The sequence below is a fragment of the Lycium barbarum genome, chromosome 9 (assembly GCF_019175385.1).
Source record: "Lycium barbarum isolate Lr01 chromosome 9, ASM1917538v2, whole genome shotgun sequence".
NCBI classification, from domain to species: Eukaryota; Viridiplantae; Streptophyta; class Magnoliopsida; order Solanales; family Solanaceae; genus Lycium; species Lycium barbarum.
The window spans coordinates 105,299,280-105,320,853 of NC_083345.1; positions in this window are offsets into that span (position 1 = coordinate 105,299,280).

Sequence of the window (21,574 nt, forward strand, 5' to 3'; positions counted from 1 at the left end):
CTGAAATCAGATTTCCTTTCATTTTATGTATGCCTCTTCCTTTCAGGAAGGGAGGAGTAGGTAAATCCTATTGATTGCAGCTTTCTCCAGACCTTTGAGAAAATCATGAAAATGATGACTCGAATTGTATACCTCTGTCGCCACAGCATGAAAGGGGTGCTCTTGTAGTTGGCCTGTGAATAAGCATTGTTGGGTGTTCCATTTTATTTTCTGTTGAGAATGTTTGATTCTAAAGGAGAGAGGAGAATGTTTGATTCTCAAGGAGAGAGGAGCCGTGGTGCCCGAATCCCGCACCCCACCCCACCCCTCTGCCGTTTTTTCTTCACTTTTTTGTATTTTTCCTGTGCTCTTCTTCTTAGACCCACAGGATAATTTACAAGCCTAAATTAGTGGTTTTTGCGTAAAGGGGGGAAAGCATGCGTATGCTTTTGGTGTAAGCACATGATGCACTATTGTACTTGTGATGTAAGCAAAGCGTGCGCAACTTCTAGTGTTAAAGCTGCAAAAACAAGTGAACTTTTTCTGTTACACTTAGGCGCGTTTACTACTAGTAGCATCACATTTATTAGAAAGATTTTATGAAATTGTCCGTGTAGGGTGGAAGTATAACATTTCAAGTATGTTAAAAGATTATTGATCCAACTATGCATGCGCCTCTACGAGCTGTTTCTAGTAGTCGCGTTCACTGCCTGTAGCATCACATTTATTAAGGTGTTAGCTTCCATCAACTGGACAGTTGGCTGCCCTGAAACAATGAGACCTAGTGCTCTAATATCAAATTTTTCATGATCAAAAACCCGAATCTGTGATGGCACCTATTCTCAACCTGATAGGTAAGCCGAACAAATTATCAATCAATTCATTTAAGTTATTTATGTGGAAAGTAAAGTGATAGCACAATATTAACTTAGGCCGAATCTTTTACTCAAAATATAGTGCGGAAATATCAATACCATCCAAGACATTCGTGATGTGTACAAGAGCTACTAAGAATACTAGTACAATTTTGAATCAATCAAATACACCATTTGAAATGTAAGAGAGACAGAAATAAATAAAGATAGAAGGGTACTGGCGCTACTGATCAGTTAGGCAGCTTACCACTAGATCTCCTAATCAACAACCTCTAACTCATATGGTTCCGCGATTTCCACTAGTGCTAGGAACAGTATCTGCACCACAGAAAGTGCAACAAGAGTAGTATGAGAATGGAAGGCACGTGTACTCAGTATATCACATAGACCAACAACGATTAAGTAGTGACAAACCTATTAAATACAGTCTTATTTCAGCATAATCTGGCTTACCTTACTCCGAAGCGTTCAATTAATAGAGTGAAGGATAAATCAGTACCAAGTAGAGCCAAAGATCAATAATCAAGTAATTAGTTAAGAATGTACCATGCCATGCAATTCACCATCCACAACCTGTATATACACGGAGCTCCACAGGACTGTACGGGAGACGTGATCCATGGGAGACTCACTAGGTCCATATACTGACGGACGAAACCATTTTCTATCGACATACACAATCCACCGGAACCATTTCCCATCGGCACACACAAATACGCAGGAACCATTTCCCATCAGTAGCCAGCCTCTTTCAGATAAATAACATCACTCCAAACCAAGCCAATCTAAAATATCACATCGAGCCATAATTGCGTGAACCATTATGCATCGATATAGATGATCACATAAGCGTGAATATCACATGCATTTCAATTTTAACCATATACCGTGCAGAATTAGAGAACTAGCTTGATTAACACAAGTATACGGGTTTAATGGAGTGATATGTGCACATAAACAAGCAAAACAAGTCAAATAGCCATAAGCTAATGCACACACGCTTTGCCATTCTCAGATTACGATCTGTAATTACACGACTACACTATTACCATACATGACACCGGTATTCGTACCAATGCCCGTCACATCACAGATACGAGATCCCCTCTTTCGCCTGCAACCCTTTATTATCATTATTATTAAGTTGTTATCAAAAACTGTCTTTCAAGTCTAGGAAAGTCTTAACACACCTCAAAGTCGAGCAAACGAAATCATAGCAGAGCATTTCCATTTTGAAGTACCTTATAACGCTCCCAATCGATCAAATACGCAATGTGAGTAAGTAAACGAGTCCATACACTATATTGCTATATTAATCCTCTGGTCCCAAAAAATAACCCAAAAGTCAAACCAGAGCTCCTAAGGGCCAAATTGAAATTTTGTTTGAAAATCGATTTACCCATAATTTATAAAGTCTAAATCCATAAAATGACCCAAATCCAATGTCAAATCGATCTCCAAATCAAAGAATTTCATATTCTTAACTTCAGAGCTAAAAACGCTAATTTCTTGAACTAAATCATTGATAAAAACGCTAATAAATGGTGGAATCATGGGTAAATATCAAAATAGAGGTTACATACTTATCACCTTACTAAAACGAGAAGAAAGCCGCGAAAATCTCCTATTAAAAGATATATTAAAAAATTACGATCAAGGAAAGATTTGTTTGAATCTTGACATCCAAAGGATGCCACATAACTAGGACGGACGGAGTAAATTTTAACTTTAAAATGCTTTTACTTATCAAACTAAACTTTTCAACTAATACAACGGAGTACTAAGTACTTATATACTCCCTCCGTTCTAAAATGAGTGTCACCTTAGAAAAATCACACACATTATTGATAATTGAGCAATATTAAAGAGGACTGCTTCTTTAATGCAATGCCAATTTTTGTCGTGAGTTCTAAAAATAGAACTCCCAAAAATTGGTTTTGAATGATTGAAGCGAATTCAGAAAATTAATACTACAAATAGTCGCATTTGCGGACCCATAGTCGTATTTGCGGACCCTGGCCACATTTGCGAGCCATGGGCACATTTGCAGACTTCACATTTCAGACAATAGGCGCATTTGCGGTCCCACCAGCAACAACTCGTCAAGGTAAATTGCCATAACTTTGTCATACGATCTTGGAATTCGGCGATTCTTGTTGCTAGGGTTCTGTAATCACGATATGGATTTAATGGTTCAATCAAAACACAATTTAGAGCTCATTTGCTTAATATGATACCATTTATGCTTAAAAAAATGACATAGAACTATTCAAATAAGAGCGCGATACAATCCAAACCTTTCCGAAACTCATTGGAATATCACTAAACTTACACAGGTCCAAAATCATCATACAAACCTGTTGGAACTTTCAAATCATGAACTCGAGCTTGTTTAGTCAACTCTTCAATCGTAGTCAATTCTTAACTTCCATTTCCACTAGAATGCAATTCAAGTGTCTGAATCACTCTCGAGTCCCTCGAGATTCGTCCAAACCATTCAACTAAGTCATAAATCACGTTCCGAACCTCATAGAATTATCAAAACTCCCATTCTAGTTCGTTAATATTCTATAACGACCCGCTTGGTCGTTATAGTCTTTTCAACCCTCTTTGACCTTTCCCCAAGCTTGTTAGCTAACTTTTGACCTGAGGGCATCGTTGACGCGCTTCCCGAGGTGTTCAGATTTGATTTTGGTGACTTTTTGAGCAAAATTGGCTTTAAGCGAAAAAGAGTTGACTCAAAGTTGACTTTTGGGTAAACGGACCTTTTTCGGAAATCCGTCAATTTTGAGAGGTCCGGATGGTCATTTAGAACTTGTATGCAGATCTGGTTCGGTTCCCAATGCACTTGAGTACATTTTAGGACTTGGGTTGGGAAGTTGGAATTGATGTATTGGGGGTTGACTCGGTCAACGAGACCTCCGTTGGGAATTCTGAGGCCATGAGTGCGTCTGTAGCATATTTTTATGTGTGTCTGTGTATGTGGTTTGTGAGCAGATGGCCTCCGGAGTTAGTTGGGAATTCAGGTTGAGTTGCGAAACTTTGGGAATTTTTCTGGTGTTTAGTGCCCGCTTTGGCGGCACCAGCATCGCGGTAGCGGTACCGCTATGTCGGTCGTCCTGCCGCTGAAGCGGTCTGTGTCATTTGGGCATGACCGTTGGGGTGGTGCCGCTGGAGCGGTAATCTCATCGCAGAAGCGGATGACGGGCAGTTAGTTCATTAAATGAAGTGTTAAATGCCCTAAGCCCCTCATTTATTCCTATTCTGAAATTTGAGCTTTTGGGAGCAATTCTAGAGTATTCTTGGAGAAGATTCTTGGTGGTATGTCCTTCTCTTTGCTATTCCATTACTCATAATCTTCTTAGAATCCCTTTATCTTGTGAGTTCATTAAGTGATGGAAGATTAAAAATTGGTTTAATGAATTTTCCTTCTAGGCTTCTAAATAATGAATTGTTGGTTGGGTTAGCTTCTTTAAGCATTGATTTGATGATTAGAATTCTTTATTTCATAATTTCTTCCTAATTAGAGGCTAATTTGTGGAATTGGAAATTAGGGTTTATACCCAAATTTTGGGTTTTTGCCTAGAATCCGAAATAGAGTGAATTGTTGATTATTCTAGCTTGCTAATGATGGGAATTGATCACCTAGAGGTTTAATTTTATGTTGGGACCTTTAGATCTCTAATTTCACCCTTCCAGTTCATAAACCCTATTTCATTGGTTGGGGATTTGAGTCTTGATAGAAGTAGGGTTTGTTTTGATGTTCTCCTTGATTCTAATTCCATGATTCGAATATTCTTAGACTTTCTTGATCTCGACGCTCAAAGGAAAAGAAAGGCTAAGGAGTAATTGATGGTGTGATTATTGTTTGGCCTTCCAGGTAGGTTACGGTTTACCCTGTGGTGAGACTTCGTTTAGCGAATCATATATTTAGATGATATTATCGGAGAAAGAATGTAAACCTTCGGGTATGAAGTTGGGTTGGATATTGTCTCAGGTTGGGCCCTGTTGTATGATTGGGGCTAGCCACCCTATTGTGTTGTGATTTGATTTGTTCTATTGTTGTTGGCTTGATGCCACGTGATGATAGTAGATATTGGAGACTATTGATATATCTTGATCATAATATTGTAGTGTCTTGTTGACGTTAGATACGAGGATAGCGCTCTCTGTGGCTTGTGTAGCCTTTTCATGATATTGTTGGCGTACCCATGCTTGGTACTGGTGATATTGATCTGACTATTGATGTTGAACTCATACATTGCAGGCATTCTCATCCTTCATGATATACTGTTGATACATTGATGATACTTGAGTAAACACTGTGATGAGATGGGCTCAGTTAGATGAGAGTGATGTGAGCACTGATATTCGATGGTTGTCCCAGAATCATGGTTGTGTGGTAGAAATTCCCGAGGTTTGTGCCGGGATCGTGAGGTAGCGGTATCGAGGTTGTCGCCAGACCGTGAGGTATATGGACTCTGCGGATCCCCCATGGGTTATGCTACCGAGACGTCGATACTTCCATCCAGAGTACATATGTACACAGCATTGCATTGCACCCACATTTCATACATTATTGCATTGCATTGCATTATGGCTTTATGTTGATGATCTAGTGATATACTTGTGTTATTTGGATTCGGATTGAATATATTGAGACTTGGCACACTTGGGTTTAGATGCTACAACCTAGATAATGACGTGTACTTGGTTTCTGGCTTGTGTTTGACTTATACTTGTTGATTTACCTGTTTTTATTACTTTATTATTTGGATTATGTTAGCTAAACTTAGTCGGCCTATGATACCTACCAGTACTGTGGTTTGGTATTGACCTGCACTTGCTGCATTCTTTTATGAATGTAGAATTCCAGGTGGGTCCGACCTCTGTTTCTTGTGGCTGATAGTCGCTCTGAGAGTTGCTTACAGTCTATAGGGTGAGCACGAGACGTCGCCGCCTTGAAGATTCTTCTTTATTTATGTCTTATTTTCTATTCCAAGACATATTCGGACTTGATGTATTATTGATATTCCCGACTTGTAGATTCTAGTTAGATGCTCTTGTATGGATTAGATCAGACTCTGGGGTGTATTTTCCTTATTTCCGCATATTTTCTATATTATTACCGTCAGACTTACGTGATTTTATCCCTTTAGCTTATTTAATTAATTATTTGTGTTTTTACTATTGTTGGGTTGAGGGTTCGCCTACCGATGTGGGAAAGGTAGGTGCTTGCGCGACTTAGCTGAATTGGGTCGTGACATCTTCGATGTCGACTTTGGTCAAATCTTTCTATTTATTTAACTTAAGAGCTTCCAAAATTAGATTTTCTTCATCGATACTCACCCCATTTCCTCTTGTATAATGCCACCTATTATTGTAATTCAAAGTTACCCTTTTAAAGCTATAAGAAGGGTCATTAGGAAAAAATAGTTGTAATGCTCAAAGCGACCGAGCGGGTCGTTACAATTTGGTTATGTATGGAGTGATGTTATGGGTTTGTCAATATAATTAATAGCACAACGTGATCTGGTTGGATCTAATTCCATACGAATATAGGGACTTCACGGGTCCACTATAGGTCACGCTCCAAGACACACCCTTGAAATTAGTATGTATGTCGGTTGCATACAAATGACTATTGCCTTGCAAGTGCATCCCATTATATTTTGTCCTTATCTAACTTAGTTAAATCTGATTGAGCTTTATACTATTGTGATGAGGTGATGATATTTAATTCACTGTATATGTTGGTTATATAGTTCTTACCTAGTTTTATTGAGTTATTTAGTCGTGGAGACTTGCATTCGATTTGGTGCTAACACAAGTTCTCTCAATGACCAATCCTCGCCACTCATCGATGGGGTCGGTCAATGATACTTACCGAGTACGTATTTTGTTTGTACTCATGCAACACTAGCTACACTTTTATGTGCAGGTTTGGAGTGAGTAATACTTGAACTCTCAGAGATGTCTAGGGTCCTGCTACATGAGGTTTCACAGCGAGCTGCTGGCTGATTTGTGGAATCTGATTTTGTTCTGTGCATTTTATTTGTCTCTATTCCTAGATAGTATGTTGTGTCAAACTCTTGTATTTACTTTAGTCTTAGGTGTTCTTGACTCATCTCACCAGGTCTTTGGGGTATCTCGATTGTATCTTTATGTTATATTCGAGACATCTTTTACGAGTTATCACTTTTTATACTTATTTTATGCATACTAATAATAAAAATGAATTAAAATATGAAATTGGTTTGCCTATCGGATCGGGTTTAGGTGTCATCACGGTTTAGATAAATTTGGATCGTGATAGCTAATGATGCTTAAGATTGATTTATGAAATTCAGTATCATAAATGATTAACCAAATGGAAAAAAATTACCTATCAATGCTCAACCCCATAATGAACTATAAATAGAGGCGTAAAATGCATAGATTTAACATAAAATAAGATATCATAGTTTGTTATAGAAGAAGATCTGGAGGTGACAAGAATTTTGGATCAAATTCTTAGTGATTCATTGATCAATTGGAGGTTGTTTTTCTTGTCAAAGAAGATCAAAAGGCTCATATATCATGATCGTGATATAAGACCTTTAGACTAGTTATTAGTAATTGTTTGGTGGTATCAATTGTTAGGACAAATCCTGATTTTAGTTATTCTTAGATTTTAAAATTGATCCCTATTTCATAGTAATGTCAGTTTTTTTGTCTTTATGGCTTGAATTTTTTCGAAATTTAGGATGAACGTAATTTTAATGATATTTCAACTTCGTATCTGAATTTCATATAATTTATCATATTTACAAAATACGCATATGCTAATTAATTCAAACCCGACAAATTATTCTGGCTTACCTCTTAATTTTTTAAACAAGATTTTGTGTTCCATAAATTCAAATGTGGAATGCAGAAAAATAATTTATTTTTGAAGCAATAAATTGTGTCATGAATTCGTTGTTACATGCCCTATATGTCCAAATACAAAAGGCTGAATTTTGATAATAGTTATGGATCTAGATTAATGAAAATTTTATCAGATTTTCATTATGATGTACTTTCAAATGTTGTTTATATAAAGTCTGTGTTCATATACTTGAAGATATTAATATTCTATATGAGGATATTTGGCATCTTAGCATATTATCTATAGGGGTGTTTTCAGAAAACTGAAAATCGAACCAAATCGAAGAATAAATTCGACACTTTTTTGGTTTGGTTTGATTTTTAATTTTAAAGCTGACATAATTAGGTTTGATTTTGATTTAAAACAAAATAATACAAACATATCGAAACAAATGGACTATAAAAATACCTATACACACACAACACATATATTTATGCATATTTTTATATAATATTCTTAGAATTTTATGATACATATTAATCTTTTGCCCTTCTGATTTGTAATCTAGGTGTTTGCCTTTATAGGAATCTAATTTCTTCCTTTACTTTCTAGTTTGATTTGTAATTTTTATTTTGCTAATTTTAGGAATCTATTTCATATTCAAAATGGCTTGTCCTTGAGTTGTTTATCATTATTTTTTTCAATAATCGTCAAGATATCTTGGTATATCACAGCTAGATCTTTATCTTTTTAGACGGAACTCCGCAAAAAGCAAGAACTGGTCTTAATCATGGCTATCGAAATTGATAACTCGGGCCTCAACATGTCCTTTAAAATCTGAATAGTCCGCTCGGAGTGACCATCATTGTCACGATCCAAAATATCTTAAGCCGTGATGACACCTACATCCAACCCGGTACGCGAACCATTTCCCTTTTAAAATCCATTTATGTTATTCACATGCATAAATGAGCATAAAACAATGATAATTTATAAGAAATGTTCCGAATACAAAATAAATGTGAAAGATACAATTGAAATACCCCAAAAACCTATAGTCTGATTCAAGAGCACATAAATTAATAATAAATACAAGAGTTTTGACACCACACTGTCTAGAAATAGAAAGACAGTTAAATAAAGAAATAGAATCGGAGGCCAGTACTATGGATCCACTAATAGCTCACCCTGAAACTCCAAATAGCAGAACTCAAATCTTCTTGTCATAAAAAACCAATAATCTCATATAGACTTTCACATACATGTGCAACAAGTGTAGTATGAGTACGGGAAGCACATGTATTCAATAAGTCTTATAACCGTCCTTAACGAAGTAGTGGCGTGTAACGACCCGTTTGGTCATTTAAGGCATATTACTGTTTCTTTTCAAAAATACCCTTCCCGTAGTATCCTTTTTGTATTTATGACTTGCGGTGATGGGTGGCGTAGTTCCCGAGGCAATCCGGCGGGCTATGATTGATGTTGAGGATTTTAGAAATTTCTAAGTTGAAGAAATGAAAAGAGTTGACCAAAGTCACATCGGGGGTGTTCTTGTCATTTTTGATGTTTTGTCGATTCTATTTGGTCCGGAATGTCATTTATAACTTAGTGGAGTGTTTGATTTGGGTCTTAAGGCATTCGTTTGTGTTTCGAGTCAATGGTTGGAAATGTTGGTTTGTGTTGGGTTGGAGCTGGCTTGGGGAAACACCGGGTCAAGGTGACCTCTTTTGGGAAATCCAAGTGCACAAGTGAGTTCGTAGCATGTCTTATGATAAGTATGCATATTTGATTTGTATATGGGAGATCTCGGATGAGTTTCGGGTGACGGATCAAAATTTAGGAAGTTGCTTATTTTTTGGTTCTGGTGTGGCCGTATTTGCGAGATAAATGTCGAATTTGAGAGCCATGCATTTGCGCATTTGGGTTAGCATTTGTGGAGCCTTGGCCCGCATTTGCAAAGCTGGGGCTTGCTTTTGCAAGCTAGGGCGGCTCTCGTTTGCAAGCTGTGGCGGCCTGCACATGCGAGTTATTTTCTGCTTTTTCGAGTGGGGCATGTCCGGGGAGATTCTGCTTTCACGACCTGGATCTCGCTTTTGCGAGGCAGAAATCGCTGGACAGAACAATAAAAAGCCATATTTCATCATGGACATTTCATTTGATAAATTTGGGAGTTAGAGAGCTCGGTATAGGGCGATATTTGAGGGGTTTTTAATCTTCATTTGGTTAAGTTTCATACCACCTTATTATGATTATATCTTCTATTATTAATAGATTTCATGCAAGAAGTCAATATTAAGGATGAAAGTATTATGAGTTATGAACCCTAAGTTGGAAATGGGGTTTTCCTTAATTAATCATGATTGTTTTGAGTAAATTCCAAGTGTTAACTTGTGTAGCTTAAGATAAACTTTCTACAACACGAATTTCCCCTTCCAATCTGGATTTTTTAATAATTTGATAAATGAGTTTGACTCAAGTTGGGATTTGAATAATTCATGAAATTGGAGGCTCAATTGGGGTTAGAATTCCACGAAACTTAGGATTACGACTATTTAGATTATGGGAAGCATGTTTCTAATTTAAAATTTAAGTTTTACCTTTGTGTAACGACCCGCTAGGTCATTAGGAGCGTTTTGACCATTTTGCCCTTGCCAGTTCATTTCTGAGACTAGGTGTAAGTCTAATGAAAACTTAAAGAGTTAGAATTCTAAAAACTGAGGCATTTGATTGTATGTTGTGCATTGTTTGGAAACTGGTTTTATTTTGGGGGTTGACTTAGTAAATTAGACCTCTGTTGGGAATTTCAAGGCCATGGGTGAGTCTTTAGCGTGTTTTTACTTATGAGTGCATGTTTGGTTTGTGTCTGTAGGATCTCATATTGATGTTGGGATTTTGGGTGAAAATCTGGTGAAAAACCAGATGTTACTGCTCGGATGCGACTGCCGCCCGGTGACGCTGCATTGAGTCAACCATAATAGGGCGACGGTCGCCGCAGCGGGGTTGGGGAGTTAATAAGGTCCGCCGCAGTGGTGGGTCATACCGCTGCAACGAACATAATGACCACTGCAGCGCTGGACGGGAGACAAACCCACTTTTATATTATTGAATTCTGAGTCATTCGCCACATAACACCAAAAACAGTTCCCAAGAAAGTGAGTGGCGATTTTCTAAGGCTAGGGTGAAGTTCTGATTTGAAGGTAAGTCTTAATCCTTTTCATTGTTCATTCCTTTATCATCTTTATGTTCTTATGTTAATTAAGGTTCTTTAATGGTGAATGAAAAGACTTGAACCCTAGAATTGTTAAACCCTAGAATACTTGACGAGTTATTGATTTTATTGTTGTTTAATCATCTAGGAGGATAGGTACTCACCTTCTAGGATGTAAAATGGGTTAATTGTGTATTGAGACTTAGGGTTCTAATAAAAAGGGGAACTTTGGACTAAAATCTGTTTTGGAAGGATTAAATTGATTAGAAACCCATTAATTGGAAGATTATGATTATTGGGATTGATATTATGATATATTCACCATTTAATGATGGTTTCACCATTCAAAAAGGGTAGAAGTAATTGGGTCCTTTTCCCCACTGTTGCCCCATATTTATTAGAAGGTCCATTTCTTACTTACCATTATATAGCTAGACTTTGACTGTTCTGAGACGCTTAAAAAATAGAAGGCTCGTGTGGAGTAGTTCGTGGTCCTGTTCTGCATTCGAGGTAGGTTACGACTTACTTTAGTTAGACTTTGTTTAGCGAAATGTATATGTTGTATAGAATTGTTGAAAGAAAGCATGATTAGGTCTTCAAACATGATGTTTGGTTGGATATTACCTAGGTTGGTATTATTTCTGATTATGTGGCTTGTCGCCATTACTTTATGTACTGAAACCTGAGGTGTACTTGCTGTGATATGAGAAGAAAGAAGTCAACATATACTCTTCTTGTTGATTGAGATGGTTACATATCCGTGTTGTTATTAAGTGATTTATCTAAGTCTTGTTGTGACTTGTGGCATAGTGCCTTTTATTGATTGACATTGATATTATTGGTTGATCATGTTCCCTATTGACTGTTGAATTGAAAATACGTTGAGATTCATATTGTAATCAGATAATGAAATTAGGCTTGAATTGGATGTGTACTTGTGATAAGGCTCAATTGAGATCTTGGTTATGATTTGCTGATAGTAACGAAGTTATGCAAGATTTGATACAACTTATGGTGTTTGTGATCTTCATAGCATATTCATTTACATTCATTGCACGGATTCCTCATTCATGCCTTCATACATCCATACATGATGGAAATGGTCCGAAAATGATTGATGAAAGAATTATGACAACTATGAATGAAAATGGAACACTTTGGTGATACAAGAGTTAGTCGTGAGGAGTACTTGATATATGAGGAAGTAAAGGGTGTCATAGACTCTTATGTTGATCGGGAGGATTTTTATGATTCATTCTTGGATTGAGCTAATCATTCTATGTCCTGATATGGTTATGGAATCATGACTTGCACTTTCATTGGTATTTGATTTCATTGATTGATCACGCTTAGTTTGAGTTGATGTTTCATCTTGAGGTTCTAGACTTGAACCAACTTTTGAATACTCATTTTGCATACAACATATGTATAAAGGCACATTTGACAGGGGGTGAGAATGTGGCCTATTTGTGAACTCGCGATTCGAGGTCTATTCCGGAGCGAGGGATACATGGACTTCGCAGGTCCCTCATGGGTCATGTCAATTGGGTAAACAATACCATTAGCATGTGTGTACAAGTTTGAGGTATTTGGCCAGTGCATTGCATTGCACATCATTACATTTTATTTTGTATCATCATATAACTCTTATTTCTGATTTGGTATGGTCTGTTAGTATCATTGTGGTGGCATGGATCGGATTATGAACTCGGTCAGATTGCGAAGTTGTGACTCTGCCCTGGTTCCGGACTTGGATTCGTGATTATCGATTGAGATTGTGGAGACTCAATAGACTTGTGGTTTAGAAGCTTCATCTTAGGTTGTGTTTCAGTTATATGATATTTTGTGACCTTGGATTGAGTATTATGTGCCTATCTGCTTATCTTGTTGATTTTATGCTTGTATGCATGAACTAATCTTAGTCGGCCTATGATGCTTACTCAATACGTGTTGTTTGTACTGATGCTACTTTTGCTGTACTTATTTTTTTGAGTGCAGAGTTTGTTACTAGTTTCAGTTCCTGTCATCGAGAGTGATCCAAGTCTACGTAATAGAGATTCCAGGGTGAGCTTTTGGACTAGATCCGCAACCTGGAGACTCTTCCTCGTACTTAACTGTCTACTTTGTATTCCTGAGATGGTAATGATATTTGAGATTTGTACTTTTTATCAGACTTGTATCTACGTAATAGTGGCTCTTGTACTAGTCCTAACCAGATTTTGGGGTTGTTATCACTTCCGCGTTTATCATTTATATAATTTGAATTTGTTAGCTAAATCATTGTTTATTTCCACATAATTCTTATGAATGACTAAAATGACTTGGGAATGGTTTGCCTACCTGGGGGAACAGTATAGGTGCCATCACGATTCACGAATTGGGTCATGACACCCTGTGGGCCTGGGATCACTTTTTGGGTTGTGTTTTTGGGTTCCGTTTAGAAGTATAGAAATATGGGTGTCCATAGATTTGTATTCTAACGTAGAATGCGTATTTGATAGACGTCGATCGTTCAGAGGCTATCCGAAAAGAAAGGCGTTGACTTGATTGTTCGTGACTCCTGCTCGACCTTCGAGGTAGGTTATGGCTTACCGTTTTAGATTTTGATTGGAGAAGCGTATGTAGTCTATAAGTATTGACGGGTAAAGCTTGATAGGCCTTCGGGCATGGTTGTGGTGATAAATCCACTGGTTTGGTATGGATGTTGTTATGTGGGCTTGTCGCCATGTTTGGATGATATTTATGATCATTGACTTGTTTGTCTTCATTATCTGATATCTCTTTATCTCATGAAAAGGAAACAAAATAATAACGACTTGAGTTGTGATCAGTATTCTTAGCATGCATCTATTGATTCTATGACTTGTTGTTAGGTTGCATGACCTACTTCCTATCCTATGCGTAATCAATTTTCGCCTAAAGATGGAACATGTTACAATACCTGTTTTATACTAGTGTCTTTGCGGAATAATAAATTGCAGGTATGTAAAGGACACATGATATTTACGTGGAAACTACCCGACTCAAAGTTGATAAAAACCACGACCTACAGACCGTAGGATTTTCCCAACAACTTCACTACTACAACGAGCCAACTGAAAATTCAAGTTACAAACCTGTAGGCTAGGAAGTACACTCTAAACCCTAACTCACTAATTACACTCTGACTAGCAAGTAACCCTCAAGTAGTAACCTCCTACTTGAAGTTGAATTTACAACAATGCTTCTATATAAGCGAATAAAGATACAACTCGAAAGAACAAACCTAATACAAGATATCTTGACTTGTGAACTGGAGAACATTATACAGTAAAATAGTTCCTCCGATCCTTCTTCTTGCGCTACAGACGCAACCCCGGATTCTTGAATATGATGGATAAAACTTTCCTCGCTCAATATTCTGAATTCTCTCTTTGTGGATGCGCAAACTTCTTCTTGGAAAGACCTGGGTATTTATAACATTCAAGCTCCACAGGTCGGTGAACACAAAAACCTTTTCTTATTCGGTCAATGCCATGTAATAGGGTTTGTGTAGTATTTGGATTCTTGCTTTGTTGAGTCGGCTCCTTGTACTTGTAGAAGGCTTACTATTCCCTACAAATATGGCAAGGAATCTTTCATACTTGACCGCCAAGTTCTTTCCATAATTCTGCAAATCCTAGTTGCTGTAGGACTTGCCCTGAAACATGTTCACCAACCTCTTTCATCCACCTGGTTCGTCTGCATCTGAATCTCTACACTATATGAGATGGAACATGTTCTCAAACCTGTTTCATCATCCCTTTCACGTTCATACTTCTGACTTCTTCTTAAGTCTACTTTTGGAGTGGATGATTGAACATGTTGATAGACTTGTTTCATTGATCATGTGTAGCTCTGTGTCTGTCTTCTTTTATTAGATTTATTCATTGCTGGAATAAATCATGTATTCAGCCTTGACTCACTCTCTGACTCTGATATTGTTCTTGCTTTATGTTGGAACATGTTTGTGGTTCTTCTGTTTAACCTGATTCACATGCTTTGTCTGTAAACTCTTTGACTGAACAATTTCTTCCATCTGAGCATTGTCTTCTGAGTCTGAGTCATTTCACCTCTCTTCTCATGATCTCACCACTGCTAATTATTCATCTACTGTACTTGATGACTCCTTTGTGTAACAGTTCGCTTTTTACGTGGTGTTAAGGCATAAAAGGCTACTACGAAATCGTTGATACTCTTTCGGACTTTGTTTTAAAAAAGTCGCCACCTAATTTTTAGGAATTAGGAAAACCGGGGTGAAGGGTTTATTCAAATACCGTAAAAAAACTTTTGTAGTCCAGAGTTCTAGGTAAGGGGTCTAATGATCCCCTAGGGAAGGTGTTAGGCACCCAGTATTAAGGATTCGTACTATACGGTTGACCTTCGAATTCCAAAGTATGAGTATTTACTTGAACTGTCTATTTTGTGTTTATTCTTGCATTTAAATAAAACTATCATTTTTGTAAATTGCACATCATTTTTTTGGAAGGAATTTGAATATGCTCCCCTTATATACAGGGTATCGTAGTTTTTGGATTTACAATATCTGTGTATAAATAGTCTCCTTTTATGTACAAGGAATATATTTTATTTCATAAATGAAGGGAAAAGAGAGGTTTTGTTTTGCATAGAATTAGTTTTTTGTCATACTCATACTTCGGCTCGTGTCGATCCGTTTTGGTAAGTTCAGTCTTATTCGAAACTTTATATTACGATTTGGTTTTTATGTTATAAAAGGTAATTTTTATATGTTCAAAGGAGTATATCTTGGCTGTATATAATCATCTTTTTGGCCTTTTCTTGGCCAAAAATTTGTACGCACAGGTAAAAAGCTTGGTTTCGTTATAACTTTTCAGGTAAATGCGCTGTTTTTTTTCAAAATCTAGTCCCTTCCAATTTTAAAAGTTTAAGTGTGGAATTGGTCCATCCTTTTCTGGAATTTATAAATAATACAAAGTGTCTCTTTTGACTGGAAATCGTCCGTGGGCTAAGGCCCAAAATTGTTTTTAAGTCGTAAAACTCTCTTTCTGTACCACTTGAGGGAAAAACGAGCTAGTTTGATAAAATGAGTTTGTAATTTTATTAAGGTTTTGAAAATGCTTTTGTTACTAATAATCGTTTTTTAGCCGTTTGGAGTTTAAAAACATCAAGTTATATTAAAAGGAGTTTATAAAATCTCATTTTTTTTTTACACTTAGCCTCAAAAAAACCGTTGAATTTGCTCGGGATTTTGAAAATTCGTTAGGCACCTAAAATTATCTAAACGGTATAAGCACCGTTGTCCTAAGACGGCTAATTCTAACCATAACATTTTCCACTATAATATGAGTTTGATACAAATTACAAATACATCAAAGCTTTAAACAAATAACGTAAAATGAAATGATAATGGAATAGAGTTAGACTAGGGGCGTACCAAGCCCCCAGTTTAGCCATTTTTACCCATGGATGGGCCTTCTGCGAGCCTCGCTATTTACTTCGCCTTCGCGGACTCGATTTTGAATTAATTTCCTATTAGGCCTTTGGCCCAATAGGTAGGCTTTGACTGGACCCGAATGACCATGAGAGTGAGGACGACAGGGGGGGGGGGGGGGGGGGGAGAAAAAGGAACTCGGTTAGTTTATAAACAGTGACCTTATCACTAAAATAACCAAACTATACATAGTACAAAAACATAAAGAGTACTCATATTGTTCTATACCTGCCCCATTTTTATCCTTGAGTGGGTTTGTTTTGGTTGGAGACTTCCAATGGCATGGGGACTAAGTCCTTGCCTTGTACTCCCAATGTCGCACAAGTTCCAAAGGGCTTCTAAGAACCCCAGGCATGGCTAACATCGAGAAGTCCTAGACGACCCCGAACTACGATAGTTTATCTCAACCAATACATCTAAGAAAGAGGAAAAAGAGAGTACAAAACTTAGAGGAGTGGTAACATATTTTGAGCAGGCTCACAAACAAATAGCAGTCAAGTGTCATAATCTAAGGACAGGCCGTTATATCAAACACAGCCAATAACAACATTTAAATGGGACTAAATGATCAGCAAGTATAAAGGTAATGATGGGAAAACTCAATTCCATGACTGGATGATAATAAGGATACTACACACACAAATTGCTTCAGAGGGGAACATAAATAATGATCAGTCAAGACATGGACTGCTTATGATAATCATAGTAACAGAAGGATAAGCTGAAACAAATCAGGCATATCAAAGCAAATACAAGAGAGTCCATGGTCAAATGTAAATTTGCTTCTTTCCAGACAACACTTAGCCCAGGACTCATCATAAAAAAAGATTCCAAATGCACATGTTCAGACAACCAGACCTATTCATTTACTAAGAAGGTTCAAGTCACTTCCTAGAGGAAACAAGACACGGTTACACTAATTCTACTGATAACATATATCCTATCCCAACTAACACCAAGATACACATGTCCAAACCAACCTCAAAACAAGCATAGCATTCCCATAGAAAGGGGCCTAGGGAAGGCCTTACAAACAATCAAGGGTTATGGCAGTGTCACTTATCCCAGGTAAAAAAGAAGTTAACAACATTTGGCATTTTTAAGCACATGTTAAAAACTGGCAGTTTCTAAGACCTACATCTCTTTATTAACTCAAACACACAATAAACTGGTGCACAAATCAGGGCTACTTGTTAATACATAAATAAGTTTGAAGACCTTTATTAAAGAGAAAGAGATATCCAATGGGCAAGTCACATGAACACTCAGTCATAATAGCCTTAAGACAGTTTTGATTCCTAGAGATGGTTTTTAGACCTATTTAGACTAACCAGAAGCTTTCTTCAAAGAAACAAAAGAAGAGGAGAAGAAAACAAGAAATGGATTTGTGACATGATCACAGTTTTGCAAATAAGGGATTCAATCCTCACACAAGGAGCAAGTCTCAATCAATAAAATAAAGTGGAAAAGTTTCAGACATCAGTCATGGATGAATAAGTTAGGCAAAGATGGACAAAGACACAGGGCCAACAATAAAGTAAATGGAAAATGACACACTTGACACTTGGTCTCGCAGGGTATGGACTCATGCCTATATAATGCTCTCATCATCCCCATTTTTCCTTACACACAACTAATTTTGAACAATAAGGTTCAAAACCCAGTTGACTTCTCAGACAAAAAACCTTTCAGAGGCAAGGGGGAAATCATGTAACACTTAGACTTAACAAGTATTAACAATAGCTTATTTAGTTCTAGGTGTATCTTCCCCTCCCTTTTAGACATGGTTAGACCGTTCCAAACCACCTATGGCCTTTGTGTGTCCCAAGGTTATGAAGAGAAGTTCTAAAAGAAAAGGATGGGGTCTCAGGGTAAGGAAAGGGAAACAGGATAGGGTGGGGTCATCACCTCCCCATCTCTTCCCCCTGGATCTCCTTTCAGCAAAAAGGATCCTGGGTTCCACTGGTCATTACCTCCGATTCATGCCCAGGCTCACCTTTCACTCTCCTAAAACCTCTTTTCTCTCCTTTATGAGCTTTTTTTCATACCCCAGTGACACCACTAAGCGCCATGAGAAGATCTATAACAACTAACTTTATCACACAACTCCCACAATGGACTCATGGGACTAATGCCTAGATTTTAAAGACCTTTTATTACCAAATATGATGTACTAAGATGAGACACACCATAGACACAGAGCAAACCATAACAAACTAGTTTTCCTTAACAACTTCAAACTAAAACTATGATCATGAAAAGGTCTTTATTTTTAACCACATTATATTGAGAGAGAGAGAGAGAGAGAGAGAGAGAGAGAGAGAGAGAGAGAGCATATTCCCTTTTCCATCAGGATCAAACCACACAAAGAAACATCAACAGACTTCAAACACTTATTCTGGCCTTGTCATTACTTAAAAAAAAAGAAGCTTAGTTCATAACATCAACAAGAAGAATCCAGGGAAGCCATACAAAGACAGGACGAGCAAAAACTTATGTCAAGGTTCCCATTACTCTCCTTCCTTTTATCCTTTATCTGTACAATTATCATAACTAGGTGATCAGTCCTCAAAATAAAGCTTATCTTCACACAAACATGATTCATGGACAGTTTCCACACACTGATGGACCAAACAGACTCACACATGTACACACACTCCTTGTCAAACTACCAATCGTTAAGCCTTTATTTTTATGCCATTTTTATCAGAGAATACGTCTTATTATTAGGCTAAAATAAAACATGACAATTACTTCTTGACCAGCCCGTTAAACTAAGTGATTACCTATTTTTATCAAACATAGACCATCTTAGAAGTTTTCGACCAAGTAGGTATGAATTAGATGAAACAGCAGGGATCAGGCCCAAACAAAGGCCCTTAATTCCCTTGCAACCACCAACACCCTTAAGGCCAAGCAGGTTACCAGGTAAAACAAGTAGAATTCCACAAAAACACACAGTACACTTTCACTCTTTTAGAGTCTAACATCACTAAATAGGACAGACATGATCAGACTAGGTCTAATGCATATCAAAACTTCAACTCCCAATAAGATAATTGCATATCTATTAGAAGCCAAACCCAATACATGCACAAAAAAATAAAGTACTAATCGATTTCAGTCCAAATATTTTTGTTAAAGAAAAATGCTCACACAAGGAAATAATGAGAACCTAAAAACAAAAAATATGACCTTATACTACCCTTTAATGTTATTCATTTATTGCTAGACCCACCTTATGATGCTAGTTCCTTCAAGGTGAGGTATGATGATTATGATTTTTCCATAATGGAATCGGGGGTTCTCGACCTTACGTCACCCCGTCATAGTTATAGACAATCCATGAGTTCTAATGCATGTTTCATGATGAATGTATGATGATGATAAGGTTATGATAGGCCTATGAGATGTATATAATGATGAGATTCCACCGTACCTAGAAGGCCGGACATGTCACCACGAAGGCGGGTTGTATACGATTCCACCGTGCCTTGAAGGCAAGACATGTCACTGCAAAGGCGAGTTGCTTATGATTACACTGTGCCTATAGGGCCGGACATGACACCACTAGTGGGCGGCGTATGATGGTTACCCGGACGCGGGTTAACGACGATGGTACATATGATATATTGATATATGTGATATGTATAAAAAGCATTTATTTTTAAAGGCTAAGCAGGTTATATCTTCACCTCATGTTCATGATTGCTTTATTATGCCAGTTCCTTTTCATGCCTTACATATTCAGTACAATGCTCGTACTGACGTCTTTTATTTTTGGACGCTGTGTTCATGCCTATAGGTAGACACAGAGGCGACCCGGATTCATAGGAGCTGATTAGCAGATTTACGAGAGCACTCCATTATTCCGGAGGTGCTATTTTGAGATATTATTTTGTGTACATATTTGGGCACGACGGGGTCCTGTCCCGTCCTTATGTCTAGTACTCTAGTAGAGGCTCGTAGATATGTATGTGTGGGTATTATGGTCTCACGATTCTCCTCAGTGTATATATATTATCTTGATAGCAGAAGGGCTTATGTATATAAATGTAGATATGTTTGAAATTAAAAATGGTTTTCCTTACGACTAGAGGTGTGGGGCAATAGATAAATGCAGAATAAGTGTGATGACTAACAGTATGAGTGGTGCTCGGTGGTCAGCTCCGGGTACCCGTCATGGCCCCCTAGTTGGGACGTGACAAAATGCGATGCTAAAATCTAACTGAGTACCCAACTCACTCTACAAAGTCTTCCAAAAATGGGAGGTAAACTGAGTACCTCGGTCGAAAATAATGGAAACAGGATCCCCATGCAATCGCACAATCTCTCGAATGTAAATCCTGGCCAACTTCTCTCCATTATACGTAATCTGAACTGGAATGAAATGTACAGACCTAGTCAACCGATCCACAATGACCCAAACCGAATCATACTTGCCTAAGGACTTCGAAAGACCCACAACAAAATCCATGGCTATCCTCTCCTACTTTCACTCGGGAATAGGCATCCTCTGAAGCACACCGTTAGGTCACTGGTGCTCATACTTGACTTGCTGGCAATTCAAACACTGAGTATCAAAATCTGTAATAACTCTCTTTATTCTACCCCACCAGTAGTGGTGTCTTAAATCACGATACATCTTAGTCGTACCCGGATGAATAGAATACCTGGAACTATGAACCTCTTCTAATATCAAATAAATCAGACCACCCATAAGAGGAACGGACATGCGTCCCTTGTTTCTCAATATCTCCTCATCATCAAGAACGACATCATTGGCCTCACCACTCAACACTTTATCACAAATCCTACATAACTTAGCATCAACAAATTATTGTGCGCTGATCTGCTCTAAAAGAGATGACTTCGCCTCAACACATGCTAAGACCCTAATCGAATCCGAAATATCAAGTCGCACAAGACTGTTAGCTAGAGTCTAAACCTCCATGGTTAATGGATGCTCTGAAGCAATCAACTGAGCTAAATTGCCATATCACTGCCTTTCGGCTCAATGCATCAGCTAGCACATTAGCTTTGGCCGAATGGTATAGAATGGTGCTTTCATAATCCTTAAGCAGCTCCATCCATCTACGCAATCTAGAATTAAGATCCCTCTGGTTGAACACATGTTGTAGATTACGGTGATCGGTGAATACCTCATAATG